The sequence below is a fragment of the Triturus cristatus genome, chromosome 8, assembly GCF_964204655.1.
Source record: "Triturus cristatus chromosome 8, aTriCri1.1, whole genome shotgun sequence".
NCBI lineage: Eukaryota > Metazoa > Chordata > Amphibia > Caudata > Salamandridae > Triturus > Triturus cristatus.
The window spans coordinates 52,477,783-52,494,073 of NC_140591.1; the positions used below are offsets into that span (position 1 = coordinate 52,477,783).

General features: G+C 48.5%; 1 protein-coding gene across 1 annotated transcript in view; it reads right to left on the minus strand.

Moving 5' to 3' along the window:
- The window catches only part of LOC146800048 (uncharacterized), a 60,360-nt gene that overhangs the window by 30,859 nt on the left and 13,210 nt on the right, over positions 1-16,291 (minus strand). The window lies entirely within an intron of this gene.

Consider the following 16,291-nt stretch of genomic DNA (forward strand, 5'->3'; position numbering starts at 1 on the left):
AAGTGGACAACAAAAACGGTTTCCATTTCGCCTGCTGATGAAATTATTGATCACTCATTCTCCACTTTTAACAATTTGTGCCATGACTAGGATTCCTTCAATCAGACACATTAACCAGAGATAGCAAATGGTGAGGGTGAGGGACAGTTGTGACTGTATGATGGTTGCTGCCTTCACGTTGGCTTATCAATTAGCATGTCATCATTTCTGAATTATTAAACTGAAGTGCATGGCCCCTCCATTCCCCATGTGGTAACTCATTAAATTACAAGTGGGTTCTACAGGAGAAGGTGCCAAGTCTCACTGGGTGTTGTAAATTATTTGACGTTCCAAGAAAGCACTTAATTCATTCTATGATCCTCCTGCCTTGGGTGAAATGTTCTAAGTGCTCTAGTAACCCACTGGTGCGAATATTTATGGTGGCTGATAACTGCCTGTTGATAAATGGCTTTTCATGGGCTCTGACATATAATGAACAGACCCATTGGATTGTCTTGTGGAGACTTTGAGATCAATGGCTTAGAAACCTTATTGAGTGTATTCATCAGACAAGGTACTTTATAGCAGTGGACAACTTGCTAAACACTTCTGAATAAAGAGAGAGACTCTTCAGTAAGATCTAGTCACCACATGAAAACCAACATACTAGAACACGTGTGGTTCAGTAAACAAAATGAAAGCGGGAGGGAGCTACTGTCTCAGAAGCTAGAGAGCCCTGATGGCAGGGGGGTCAGCAGAAATAGAAAACAGTGTCACCATCACTGCTGAACCATGCAGCAGCATCAGACCTGCATGGACACGCACCACGGGCAACAGCCCCCATTGAACACTGAATGCCAGCAGACAGAGATGCAGATTGGTGTGGACATCTAACAATGATTAAAAAACAAGATGATGGAGCTTGATGATAAAGGAGGACGGAAAGCAACCCACCTCCTGAAATGCTCACAAAGAGTCACTTCATAAACAATCAGAAAAATTATTCTAGTTACTAAACAAATTACCCTTTATTAAGATGCAGCAACGTTTTTAAACATTGGTGATAAGGGGCCAATAGGAATAACACCCGCAAGAACAGAGGAAGTGATCAAAACAAGGCATATGTTTATTTGGTTCAGCGGCTGGGTGGGTGCAGGGCCTGCAACAGGTCAGACCATGCTGCTAACCACTGCCATGCCACTGGAATCAAGCTATCCTGGCTGAAGAGGGGTCAAACCCCGAAACCGGTCCTAGTATGCTTGTTTCCAGTCCAGGGAGGACCTGGCCTGGCAGTTCGGGCTGGACTGTTCCCATAGGGCACAGGGTCAAGACTGATTTGCATATGGCTGTGTCCAACCTGGAATGGTATGGTGAGTGTCACGAGTCCGATAACGGACTGCGGACTTTATTGCCCTTCGATTCTGACCCAGTCGCTTCACCCTTTGTGCAGGAAGGACAAGAGCCCTTTAAGGGAATCTCTCAGGCGGAATCCCCGGGGGCGTGGCCCACGACATCATACCCAAGCGGCCTATCGGATGAGCAGTGGGCGCAAACAAGTGAGCCGTCCTTCTTTCAGGAAACGGAAACGGGTTTCCCAGGAGCAGGTGAGGTTGTGGCGTGGACAGAGAGGAACAGCGGAGGCGGAATTGCAGCGAGAAGAAGCGGAGCCGAAGAAGAGACCGAAGCAAGTACTGTTGTGGCGTGCAGAGACGACAAGCCGGGAGGTCAACGGGACTACGTTTCGCCCAGCCACCCTCCTGGAGAAGGGTGGCTTACTAAGGTACGGGCGACGCTACAGGGGCTTACGGGACACGGGAGGGGGAAGGACATTGTATAGAGGGAGGAGGGAGGTCACGTCAGGGCTCACTCGGTGCCGGTCAAAGGTGATTTCTCCCCTCACTCCCCTTCCCTGAGAGAGAAACGCCAGTATTTCCCTGCGACTCACTCCGGTCTATTTCTTTTGTTGTTTTTTCCCCATCCACCCACGCCATTTCCATCAACGTTGGGGAGGTGACGTACCGAATTTCCAACCCCAACTCTAGGGGAAGACCTGGTGAAGACAGAACCTTTTCCAACCCGGAGTTCGGACCCCTGAAAGACCATAGACTTTGACTTTTATTTTTTTGATCTTGACAAACTGAGTTTTGGAATAAAAAAAAAGAATTCCTGAACTTTATCCCTCTCTCTTACGAACTTTCATTAGTTTGGCCAGCCTCCCTCTGGGAAAGATTCTGGGTTGCGACAAAGTGGTGGAAAATGTGGGAATAGCTCAGTCGCTACAAGATGGAGAACCTCATCTACCAGTTGAAGGAGAGCCAAACCAAACTAGAATGAGCCATCGAGCAGAGTACCAGTCAAGCAGAAAGGGACCGGACAGCATTTACCACCGCCATACAGGCCCAAGCGGACAACCTGGTGAAGCTGGCCGAAGGACAAAACCAGCTCCTTCTGGGGCTGGGACAAGGGAGAACTCTCACACCACCTGGCACGGTTATCCCACTACAAAAGTACGTACCTGAGGAGGATCCCATAGCCTTTTTTCTTAATTTTGAACGGGCCGCTAGGGCCAGCGGGTGGCCCAGCGACAGATGGCCCTTTTACCTGGCTCCCTTACTCACAGCAGAAGCACAGGCAGCATATCAGACCATCAATCAGGATGGAACCGCCGTATACGGGGTGGTGAAGCAATACATCCTGGACCGCCTTGGAGTTGATGACGAGGCACATCGCCTTAGATTTAGGCAAGAACGTGGAACAGCCAGCGACACTCCCAAGACACTTTTTTATAAGATGAAAGAAGCTGCTGACCGGTGGCTAGAGCCACAAGAAGGCAATATTGATGACGTAATGAACAAAATATACCTAGAACAATATCTGGAAATGCTCCCTTATGCGACTCAAAAGTGGCTACGGCAACACGCAAATCTGACCATAGAACAAGCCGTCGAAATGGCCACTTCGTTCACCCGGGCCCAAAGCCGAGGACCTTTCAAAGAACCCAAAAGACCACACAAAGGTCCTCTCCCAACGAAGCCGGAAAGAAGGCCCGCCAAAACGTACCCTGACCCCCCTAAAGCCAAACCCATGAGATATGACCCTCCAGTCACCTCCAGCCCTCAGTGCTTCGAATGCGGCGAGTGGGGCCATATAGCTCGGTTCTGTAGAAATAAGAAGGATAAACCAGATGACGAGCCCATGGATGTCAGCTACGTCCCCAGATCTATTCTGTTCGCACAGGAGATGGGACCCATGTATTACGTGAGTCTCATTGTAAATAAGCGGGAAATAAAAGCCCTCCTGGATTCTGGGTGTAAGCATTCGCAAATCGTAGAAGGGAGAAATGTTGGCATACGGTGTGTGCATGGGGACACCAGGGTCTATCCCATAGCCCAATTACCAGTAAGCACCAAGGCAGGCACCCACACCACCATTACCGTAGGGGTTCTCCCTGCTCTTCCCGAGCCACTTATTTTAGGGGTAGACAATCCCTCTTTTCCCCTCCTCCTTGCTAGTGCCCTGAAACCTGAGACAGCCTCAAACAATTCACACAATGCTTTACTGACCTCAGAACCGTGGGCAATGGACAAAAATTTCAGGGCCGCCCAGTTAAATGACGTGTCCCTTAAGCATGCCTGGCAGAGTGCGCAAGAAACGAGGAATGCCCAAAACAAGACCTATCCTTGCTTTCTAGAACAGCACGGGCTTCTGTACCGCATAGCTAAGGAGGGGGCCACACCTCAGCTTTTAGTCTTAACGACTTTCAGAGACCAGGTCTTATACTTCGGCCACTCCCACTTGTTAGCAGGTCATATGGGGGCAGAAAAGACCAGTCAGGCCATCCTGGACAACTTCTACTGGCCTGGCATATATCTCCAAATAAGAAAGTATTGCCAGGAGTGTGAAGTGTGTCAGAAGCGCAACCCTTACACCCCTCCAAAGGTACCCCTACAACCCCTGCCTATTATTGGACAACCCTTTGAGCGTATAGGGATGGACCTGATAGGACCCCTGCCTAAGTCCAGCAAAGGCCATCAATATGTCCTCATGATCGTTGACTATGCCACCCACTATCCTGAAGCATTCCCCCTGAAGACAGCCACTACCACCTCCATATCCCAGAAGTTAGTAGAGGTATTCTCAAGGATGGGGTTTCTGAAGGAAATCCTTACGGACCAGTGCACCCCTTTTGAGTCCCGTCTCATGAGGGAGATCTGTAAACAGCTAGATATACGGCACAACAGAACGTCCGTATACCACCCCCAAACAGACAGCCTCGTAGAGCGTTATAATGGGAACCTGAAGCTTACATTAAAGAAGCTCCTGTCAGGGGATGGAAGAAACTGGGATCAGCTTCTTCCGTTAGCGCTCTTTGTGATCTGGAGTACTGTGCAGTCAAGCCTGGGTGTGTCCCCCTTTGAACTCTTATTCAGGAGGTGCCCTCGTACCCTCCTTGAAATCACAAAAGAGACGTGGGAAGAACAAGGTGTTGCAGAAGTAAACGCTCTATTGGACTATGCAAACGAAGTGAAGGTACGACTTCACAAGCTAAGAACCCTGGCCCACAAGCAGTTGGATAAAGCCCAACCGAGACATAAGAACCAATACGACAAGGGGACAAAGTGGAGGGAGTTAAAAGCAGGTAATTGGGTTTTAATACTTCTCCCCTCCTCATCTCACAAATTACGAAAAGAATGGCAGGGTCCCTATGAGGTCGTGAAGAAGGTCGGGAGAACCACCTACGTGCTCCGCCTCTTCACCAACAAAACCCAAATGTACCACGTGAACCTCCTTAAAAAGTGGTTGGGTCCGCCTCCACCGAAACCCTGTAGTGTCTCTTTCACCACACCGGCAGAAACCACAGTGGTGGATACCATCCTTGGCCCTGAACTCAGTACAAAAGAGAAGGAAGAGTTACGAGCCCTGCTCCTCTCCTTCTCTGAGATCTTTTCCAGTCGACCAGGAAATACATCTTTAGCAACCCATTCGATACCCACCCTTGAGGGAGTGGTGGTTAAACAGAAACCCTATCGGGTCCCCGAAGCACGTCGTGCTGCCCTAAAAAAAGAGGTGGCTGACATGTTGGCTCTGGGAGTAGTAGTACCCTCCCAGAGTAACTGGTGTTCGCCAATAGTCCTCGTCCCGAAGCCAGACGGAATCGCCCGCTTCTGCATTGACTTCAGAGCGGTAAACCGCATTTCAAAACAAGATGGGTATCCCCTTCCTCGGGTGGATGAGCTGATTGAGCGCCTGGATGAGGCTCGCTACATATTCACCATTGACCTCACCAAAGGCTACTGGCAGATACCTCTCCACCTGAAGGACCAAGAAAAGACGGCTTTCTCTACGCAGGACGGGCTCTTTCACTTTCCGGTGCTACCTTTCGGCCTTCTTGGCGCCCCAGCTAGCTTTCAAAGACTCATGGACACCCTTCTGAAAAACCATCAAGGGTACTCGAAGAAGGAGCTCAATCTTACTTTTCAAAAAAACGGAATGATTTTGGTTTGTATAAGGAACCAGTTTGGTTTTTCAGTTATGACATAGAACAACCCTCTGCTCAGTAGTGCAATGTCCGTGGAAGCCAGCTGGTGTTTGGACAGGTTGAAAATAGGGATTTAGGGGGAGGAGCCAAGATGGCGACCGGAGCAGACGCTTGAGCGCCCGGCTCCGTCGGTCCGTTGCCTCGGACTACTATCCTGATGCTCATCCTTGCCGATTCTCGAGGTGCACCGTGTGCGAAGACGCGCTGACCGCGCTGCTGCTTTCCCGGAGTCTCAACCCGCCCGGATGCCCGAGTTCTGGGTGCTTTTGTCCTCGGCACTGAAACCCTGCGCCCTTACGGCCTTTGCCGGCCTCCTGGAAGCTCCGCAGTTACCGGACCAGCTAGCGCTAACCTGAGCCCCGCGGTCCCGATCTCGCCTCGCACCATGGATCGTTGCCGGATGAGCCCGGGGAGAGACGGCCGGACACCTTCTGCACCCTGTGCCTGACGGGCTGGAGCTGTGGGGTGGGCCCCGGTGCGGTGAGTCTCCTGCCCCGCTCTGAGGACCGAGCTGCGGGGGGCTGCTGCCCCCTTTGCCTATTGCCTAGCCAGCGGCGAGGGGGACCGGCGAGAAGATAAGCGACTGTCGGCCTTTCCTGTTGCGGCGTAGACCTGAGGGGAATTGACCCCTTGCCACGACCCCCCCCCCTGGCCATTGCACCGTATAGCGGCAAAACATGGCGTTGAGTGCCTGCTCGCGGCTGGGGGGTGATACTCCGGTCTCGCCCGCTGCCCACTTCGCCCTCCCTCTTCCGGACACCAGCTCCACAGTGCCGTCCCGGATTGCTGCCGATGTTGGGGCCCAGCTTCCGCTGACATGCGGCTCCGTTCTGGCTGTCCTGCGGGACTTTCAACTACAGATGTGCGCTGGCCTGCAGGCGCTGAGTGAGAGGTTTGACCCCATACTGTCGGCTGCGGGCCGTGAGCGCACTGTTTGTCATCCACGGGGCGTGGGTCTCCCGGTGCTCTTGTCCTCTTGCGGGGACGCAGCGGCGGTGTATGATTGTGCTACACTGGTGCCTTCATCTAGCGCTCCCGGCGCCCAGGGTCCACCGCTCTCCACCTCAACTGCGGATACTTTGTCCCCCTGGTCATGGCTGCCTGCTTCATTGTTCCCTGCCTCACCGCGTCCGCGAGGCTATCCTGCTGAGCGATACCTAACGGCTTCGAGGGACCGTCCGCGGTGGCCCACTGCTGCCTTTTTCTGGAACTCCTGTACCTTACTTGCCAGGTTTGGATTTTATGTGGTGCAACGAGGGACCCCAATCGGTGGTCGGCGGCCATTTCGTGATCCTACTTCACCATCCTCTCACAAGCGGCCATCTTGTCTTTGTCTGCTCGGGACACGGGGCCTTCACGCAGGAGCTGGTTTAATCCCAAGCCCGCGATCGGGCCAGGGCTAGACTGACTTCTATCGCTATGGTTTATGGACGGGCTGGCCTGGGACTGGGACTGTATGTATGTTTTGCGCGCACTCGTCGCGACTTGTATCCCTTGCTTAAACTGTGGTGCCATGGTATCTTTGCATGCCGTTTTTTGGCGTAGAGGGCTTCCAGTGTGTGGGGGCCATAACTGGCTGATGGTTCGGGGCGCTCTGGTGTCCAGTGGGCTCCTCCCCACCTTCTTTTCTGCTTTCTTCCCTTCTTTACTCTGTTCCTACTTTCTCTCTTCTCTATATTTCGGGTTCATTGGGCGACAGGCACTATGCTGGGGGGGGGGTAGGCCGTAGCCTCCGCATTGGTGTAGGGTGGGGGGGTAATACTCTGTTCTCAATTAGTTCTATGGGCCTTTCTTCTTTTATGTCTCTGTGCTCTACTTTCTTCGATTCGGGGTCCGGGTGTGGGGTGGATCGAGTGGGGGCGGCTCTGGAGGGGCGCGTACTTGCTCATGTGACTATCCTGATATATCTCTGCACCGCCTCACTGATTGAGATTTTACTCCCATTGTTGTTCTTACTGATGTTGCTGCTCGCCCGTGTGGTGAAGCTATCTTGCGGACTCGAATCTACTTTGCTCTTATCCTTCATTGACTTTTTTTCTCTGATAAAATTATCAAAAACTTAAAATTAACCTTCACCTCTCCTTCCCCGGGTTTCAAAGATATCTCCAGTATGTAACTCATAACCTGTTGTTAATCCTGACCGTTGATGCACGGGGGCTGTAATGTGGGTATCAGTGCTTTACTGTATCGTGGCCGGCCTGACGGTTGTAGGCCCGTATTTGTTCTTTTAAGATGCACGAATAAAGGTTTTTAAAAAAAAAAAAAAAAAAAAAGAAAATAGGGATTTCTTCCATGCTGTGTGTAGGCGTGGAAGGCACAAGGTCTAATGCTGGTACCCCCATTGAAAGAACTTGTGTCTCGTCTGACGCTCCCCCAGTGGGAAGCTGGATCTGGTTTTTCCTCTGCCCCTGCCTCAGTCCCCTCCAAACAGTTGGCCTCTCCCTAAAAAAATAGGGTTGTGGGTGGAGGTAAGGGGACCTGCTCCGGGGTCAGAGTTATCAGAGCCAGCTGAAGAATCAGAGAAAGTTACAGGTTGTCAATCTACCCCAGGTCCCTGCGGGGTTTCTCTCAGGTTGTTGTGGGGAGGCTGTGAAAAAGTATTCCTGTAAACAGGGATAGGTTCTCTCCATGTTGTAGTTTTTTATATCTTTTGAAACTTTTGTAGATTTTTTGTGATGCTCAAAGCTTTGAAAATCAAGTACAGCGGGGTCGACGGCATTTCAATCTCAATGACTTGATATCATTGTCTAGCCACGTTTTGCAGAATTTTTTCATTGGGAGCACAACATCACTTGATTAAAATAATGTACTATAATGAACAATGAACCCAGGGACCATAACTTAACATACTGTAATGTTTTTTATAGATTCTTCTTGCTCACATACGCTCTGTCCTGAAGATGATCTTAAGTCATTGAGATCCAAACGCCGTCGACGCCCTACAACAAGGAACTCCTTGCATTTTCTATAAGTTGTCAATTAGGAGTTTCCACCTTATGTTGTCAATGCAATGTATATATTTTAAAGTCACCTTCACTCACCACATCACGCTTGCTGTCACTTTTATGTGAGCACCTGAACTATTTTTGCATATTGTTGAAAACAAATAACATGAGTACTTAATTTGAGTGTGTCCCTGGTAACATACTTCCTTGCTGCTCCCTTTGGCATTAATTACCATATTATGTCCACTTTAATTGAGGCATATAGATCTATTTCAAATGCAATTTTCGCGTCTACTTTGGACCACATTGGCCACTTAGTAGCCAGTGTTTCCTAATACGTTATATCACCCCAGGTTCAAGGATTGTGGTTCCCTTGTTTATCTTACTACGTTGCCTGGGATTGAAGCATTTTGATTCTCCTTGCCTCATGCCACGTCAAGCAAGTATCTGAGTCTGCCAGATTAAAGTCCAAGTTCTGGTAAAATATTAGTGGGGGTGCAAGCAATTGTAACTTTTGAATTTGTGATATCTTGTGCACAACATAACCAGTCATATGAGTGCGAGGGACTGAATCACACTCACTTAGGCAAGGTTGATCAGAGCAGGTCACCTTGCTATGGCACGGCACTGGCAGAGGGGGTTAGAGAGGCCAAAGGACTGGGTAAGATACTATGTAGAAGTGGGGAGAGAGGGGAGTCTCCTTTGTGCATACCTTTCTGGCAAATGCGTATAAAAGACTGCTATAGTTTTGCAATTTTATCTAATATTCTGTTTATTCGCAGCTACTGTTGCCATTATTCTGTTTGTTTTTATAGTCACAACTATACACATATTAAGCACTAGGATAGGATTTTGATTTTAATAAAAATATACTCTTAGTGTGTATTCTTGAGTGTGTCTATTAATTCAAACAGACAGAAGCTGTAAACACCTTTTCAGCGGCCACCAGAGGGCACCTCGTGACCGCTAGACAGACCATATCTGCTTGCTGGGAGAGAGGGACAGCAGTCCTTTTCATACGTAAGAGTGCCTCCGTTGTTCCACCAAGGTATACAGGTGATAGGCAAGGCCACCTATGAAACTCATACAGGCTTAGTCAGAGACAAAATAGATGAGTTGGAGAACAAATGTAAGAATATTATAGTTTCCATACACTGCTGTAATTCTTTCTAATATTCTGTTGATTGGCAGCTATTGTTTTTATAGTCACAACTTTGGCAGCCTGTATCCTGGGTCTCATGTCAATGTGTAGCTGGCAGTTGGTCCTTGTGTATTACTCCTAGAACGTGAAAGGGGGAATAGGTATTGCCAGGACGGGTCATTTCTGACTTGAAAGGGGGAAGAGTAGTCACCTACCACACTTGCACATCACAAAGACTCTGTCTCAGGCAGATTGAAGAGCGTGGGGAGGGTGTGGCAATTGCCACCCATAGAACGGCAGGTAAGAGCGGGGGAGGCTCCGCACTCAAAACTTGTGCCGCCCAGGGCGGACCACCCCCCCCCCCCGACCCCTCCTTGCTACGCCACCGTAACTTAGGGCAATGTGTAAAGTATTAATGCAGTACCAAAACAGTACTAAAGACAAAATGCAAAAACATAAAACTCCCCAACAGAACTAGAAAAATAGAGTCCCCTTTGAGAAGCAAATGGACACCAAAATAATAACAATTCAAGCAGAATCAGAGATATGCGCTAAGAAGAATAAAGTGCCAATGATAGTCAATGGTCGCAGAAGACCGGAACCTCAATGCAATTTGATGAACTTTGGAGAGTGCGTCGGTTACACTAACCAGCTTACTCCTGGTCAAAGATTTTACCTTCTGTCTTTAATTATTTTAAGTCCCAAAGGAGTACACTTCTAAAGCACCCCCAGAAAGTCAAGGGAGGCACTTAAAGACTCACATGGTGTCAGGAAGAGGCCAAACAGCAGGGTCCAGTCCAGGTGCCACTGGTCAGCTGGGTAGCTGCAGGAAAAGGCCTTGTGTAACTTGTTGTGTCCCTGTAGCTTTAACTAGGGGTCAGCCTTATGACCCTTGGAATCTTCTTCTTTGTCATGGGTACAAGTAAGAGCAGGGCCAGTCCTTTAGGGCACTTTAAGGTTACGGACAGCAGGTTCAGTCCTCTTCTGATCTTCTTCAGTGTTCTAAAGTGGTTGCCTGGAGATGCCATATCTATGCCTGACATGAGGCTGTGGGTCGGAAGGACTCCTGGGCATGCCCTAACCAATGAGGTGAAAATTCCCAGGCTCAACAATACCCTCTTTAGACATTTTCAAAAAGGCAAAAATGTTCAACCACACAAAACTTGGGATCCGAGGCTGGTTCTGTGGGGAAACATACTATGGTAATCCTAGTGTTCTCCCATGTCTAACACCAAACTCCAGATTAAAGCAGCCACTGCACCCCCCAATAAACCCAGAGACAGAAGTCTGGTAGAACAAAGCAGGCTTTCTCAGCAATCAGACCGTGGATACACAAGAATTCTTTTGGCATCCTGTTTGCCTGCCTTTTAAGAGCACCTCCAGTGTTATATGTAAAACCTCAGCAGACCTGTCAAGCAGAATATGACACTCAAATAGGATTTGACACTTTAATATCAAAATGAATTCCCGCAGCCCCACCCTGCCTATTCGGTCAGATTTAGAGGAGTCATCTCTGACTATTCATATCAGCCTGTTTGCTTCACAGAAACATTTCAATCCTTTTACACACCTATTCAAATGTTAATTAATGGCTATAAGAAGTGGGAGAGAAAATACAAATTTAGTTGCTAGAAACTTCAAGCTGGAAAAATGTACTTTCTAAAAGTTGCTTTATCTTAATATTCATTAAAATTTTGACTTCACTATTTAATTGGATTTTTAATAAGGATTAAAATAGCTGCTTCTTTATTTCTCTAGCTAGTCTAATTCCTGAGATACAATATAAGGATGTTAATCTTTTTTAACTAGTCCCATTCCTGAGATATAGTATTAGGATTATGATCTGGTTTTCTACATAGGACAGCTAGGCCTGCCACAGTAAAATACAGACAGGCTAACATGAAAGTTTTACATGCCCTACTTTTAAATAACATGAACACTGCGTTTTGAGCAACAAGGCCCACATAAGGGTGACGTATTCATATTTAAATGGGAGGTTTTGACCTGGCAAAAGGGTTGATTTTGACAGGTCGAATTGCAGTGTTTAAACTGCCACAGTTTATTCTGCAATGGTAAGCCTCAAAATCATGTTTTATATTGTCACTGTAGAGGGTGGTACAAGTGATGCTGCAGTCCACTATTGACATTTAAGTTATAGGCCCTGGGTACATTTTGTACCATATACTAGGTACTTCTATGTAAGATGACTATACCAATTAGGAGTATACCAATTTCATCATGTTGAAAAGAGGAGCACAAGCACTTTACCACTGGTTAGCAGTGATAAAGTGAATAGAGATCTACAGCTAGAAAAAATATAGCGGCCAGCAAAAGGAGAAACATCTGGAGTGACCACGCAGAAAACGCGAATTTCCTACAATTATAAATAATGGGGTTTTAACAATATTTTAAGAAATGTGCAGTTAAAAAACAAACAACAACCAAAAGGACATTAGAGCACAATTATACACCTCTGTATAATCCGTGGGTCAGCAGAGTTATGAACAGAATAAATTAAGTTAAAGAGATTTTAAGTAGCAAATGTTGGTGGATATTTGCGGAGGGAGGTAGTGTTCAAAATTATCTGTTCGTATAGCATGGTGAAACATTACAACACTGCGTCTGTTCTCTCAAACTGACGAGCGGAAGGAAGGCTAGATGTAAGATCAGCCCTGTACAGTTTAATGAAATCTCTTCTTGAGGCCCTACACACTCAGAACCCGCCTTTAATACCCTAATTTTGTGTCCGAGATTCAGTTCAGATGGGTATTAAACACTCATATGAGGGTTGGGCAAACAACACCTCTCAATATTCAAACTATACACTGCAAAGAGTGTGCATGTCCCCTTTAATTTTACAGCAAATCAAACAAGCATTTGCAATGCAATATGTCTCGCATTCACACGATTTTGAGCTACAGGCATTGTAAATGACAATGCCTTCTATTTATGTTTGGGTTTTAAAACATAAATACAAGGCATTGTTATTTACAATACTAATAGCGCATAGGGAAGACATACCCCTCTGCTGGTGCTGCTCGATCTTCCATAGCACAATCCCTTCCATGCAGAAAGGGGACTAGGGAACTCATTTACCAGTGAGTTTTCTGGTGAGATTAGGTGCTTAGTCAGAAAATTGCCATTCTCCAGAATCAGATGGGTGTGTAATATTATGTTTGACATTAAACTTTGCTGGTATGCATGCCATTGTCAGGAGCCACGTCGGAAGACACTGACGAGGCGCCGCAGGAGGTTCCCGTTCCGACCGGTCTCAGAACTACAATTCCCATGAGCCCCGGCCGAGGCGCGTCGATGACGTCAGCGCGACGCGCAAGGAAGGTATTTCCGGGGCTGAACACTCCATGCCGGTGCCGGTTACTCCAGACGCTGAGGAGCACTAGCTGCCAACGGTCCGGTAAGGGTGCAGTAGCACCAAACTTGAGGTCTCTCGTATGCTATTGTGGCAGTGCTTCGCAGTGGAAGCGGCAAAGTCTTGGTGGCGCTTATGCTCCCGTTGGCGGAATCCTTGTCCGGATTCTTGCGGGAGGTTGGCGTGTGTGATTACTCTTGGGAAGCCCCGGCTGGGGGATTCCTTCCCCGGAGCAGAAAGTGGAACGCGCAGTGGCTCCTGCCCCGCGGGTCACTTACCACCTACCTGTGATTTACTGGAGTGTGTGACATTATCCATTGCCAGTGTGAATAGCGCCCGGAGAGGCGTATTGTGTGACATTATTCTTGCCAGTGTGAATAGCGCCAGGAGAGGCGTATTGTGTGACATTATTCTTGCCAGTGTGAATAGCGTCAGGAGAGGCGTATTGTGTGACATTATTCATTTCCAGTGTGCATAGCGCCCGGAGAGGCGTATTGTGTGACATTATCGTTTATCAGTGTGTATAACGCCCGGAGTGGCGTATTGTGTGACATTATCATTTAACAGTGGGAACAGCGCCCGGAGTGGCGTAAGGGGTGATCTAACAGTATCCTGTGAATGTCCCACTAATGAAAACTGGTTCTTCCAACTGCTGACGAAACAAGCAGATGCCTTTTTTTTTTTCCTTTGCAGGTAAAATCATAGGTCATGGGTGCCTTCACAGTATAAGGGTAGACAAGATCGTACATGCCTGAGGTTATGTGTATTCGTTATATCTAAGTGTTTGTACTTTTGGTTTACAGGTCTCCCTCCCCGCTGTCCCCATCCTTCCCTTCCCCCGCTTGACCACTCCATGGAGTCTGTGACTACAAACCAGACCGTGGTGGTGTCGAGAGGTGGACCATAAAAGCAACGTACGATTCCGAGGATTCCAGGCTGCGACAGAGTAACCGGCCCACGTATAAGTATCCTCCCGATCGCACATTGAGTATGGCCACTATAGACAACGTCATGGCCGCGCTAGCCCTAATGCAGACAGAACTCTCGGCCGCTAGAGCAGAAACCGCTGCACTACATGTAGTAGTAGATAGAATGCAGCGAAACCCCTTTAATGCTGGCATTTCCCAAGTATCCCATCCCACTCCTGTAGTAGTGGAGATGCCAACTCCCATTTCCCTGGCCCCACCGGAGAGATATTACGGGGACAGTAGCAAGGTCCAAGTATTCTTAACCCAAGTGATGTTACACTTCACATGCAAGGCCAAAGCCTTCGCTACCAACCATGCCCGGGTGGCATTCCTTCTCTCATACTTGGCAGGGAATGCAGCCCAATGGGCCGTACCTTTAGTGAAGAGCGATGACCCTCTGCTTTACGATTGGGACTCTTTTCTCAGTGCCTTCGAGAAAACCTTTAATCGCAGGGCCGCCACGAATTCAGCAGACAGAGACCTATTGGAGTTGCGACAGGGCAACCGAGATCTCATCTCATACCTCAATGACTTTCGAAGGTTGGTTGCAGAGACCGACTGGCCGGAATCCAAACGCGCGGCCCTGTTCCAGCAAGGGCTTAGGGACGAAATGAAAGATGTTTTGGCCCAGATAGACCCCCAACCTACTTCGTGTGAAGACTTAATAAATCTTACGTTGCGGTTAGATCATCGCCTGAGCGACCGGAAAGGGGATCGCAAGAAGAAGGAGCGCGTGCCCCCTCGATATGATCCACCCTATCGTGGAGAAACCCACTCCCTCAATAAACCTGAACCCATGGATATCGGATCGGTGCGGGCCTCACTCACCACTGAGGAGAGAGAACACCGTAGAAAGACAGGCCTTTGTATCTATTGTGGAAAGAAGGGTCATTTTATTCGGGAGTGCTCTTTGAGAACAAAATTTGCACGTCCAGACACCCGAAGGTCAGTTCCAGTCAGCTCCTTATCGACGGCGGGAAACGATCAAGCTTGAGGATGAACGAAGGGACTTCGTCAAGCAAAACGTACATCCCTTCATTAGACCGGTACCATCTTAGTGGGAAAGAACACTATTTCCTGACGCTAGAGCTTCTGATCCAAGGCAGGTGGAGGCAGGTGCAAGCTATGCTGGACTCTGGAGCAACAGGGTGCTTCATCGATCATGAGCACGCGGTGGAAATAGGCCTTGAACTACTCGAGAAGAATCTACCTGAAGCGGTGTACGCAGTGGATGGGAGACGTTTGGAGGCGGGTCCCATTAGGTTCTGCACCAAAGAAGTGGAAGTTCTCCATGGGAAAGACCACCTAGAAAGACTGGTCTTCAATGTTATCTCCGCGCCGCAGTATGGACTTATCCTAGGCCTACCTTGGCTGAAGAAACACAACCCTTTGGTGGATTGGGAAAAACAAACTCTGACCTTCACATCCGACTACTGCCAACGGCATTGCAAGTCCATCCTCGTTCTCCCGGCAACCATGGAGACGGAAAAACACCACATCGCGACAGCTGCGGAACATCCAGTGACACTACCCGACGACTACAAGGATTACGAGGATGTGTTTAATGAAACCTTGGCCGAAACCCTACCTCCCCACAGACAGTATGACTGCCAAATAGACCTATTGCCTGGGGCTGTGGTCCCGACAGGAAGAGTGTACGCCCTGACTGAACCCGAGAACCTCCATCTCCGAGAATACCTGGATAAATATTTAGCCTTAGGGTTCATTCGGGTATCCAAATCCCCGGCAGCGTCCCCGTTGTTTTTCATACCCAAGGCCAACGGCGAGTTACGCGCCTGTGTGGATTTTCGCGCCCTTAATGCCATCACCGTAAAGAATCGGTACCCGCTGCCGCTCATCCCTGTCCTGTTGGAACAAGTCCAAAAAGCCGTGATTTATACCCGTTTAGACCTAAAAGGGGCGTATCATCTGGTACGAATGCGACAGGGAGATGAGTGGAAGACGGCGTTTAAGACCCGGTACGGGCTGTATGAGTACCGTGTCATGCCTTTTGGACTCTGCAACGCACCTGCCGCCTTCCAATATTTCCTGAATGATGTTCTGCGGGAATTCCTTGATCGTTTTGTGGTGGTATATATAGATGACATCTTGATCTATTCTTCATCTATAGAACTACATCGAGCTCATGTAAGAACCATACTGCAGGCTCTACGCGATCACCTACTGTTCTGCAAGATCAGCAAATGCGAGTTCAGTGTCACCACCGTGGAGTTCCTTGGAGTAATGCTAACCCCTTCCGGGCAGGAAATGTCCACCAGGAAAATCCAAGCAGTGAAAGATTGGCCAATTCCAAAAACGGTTCGGGACATACAATGCTTCCTGGGCTTT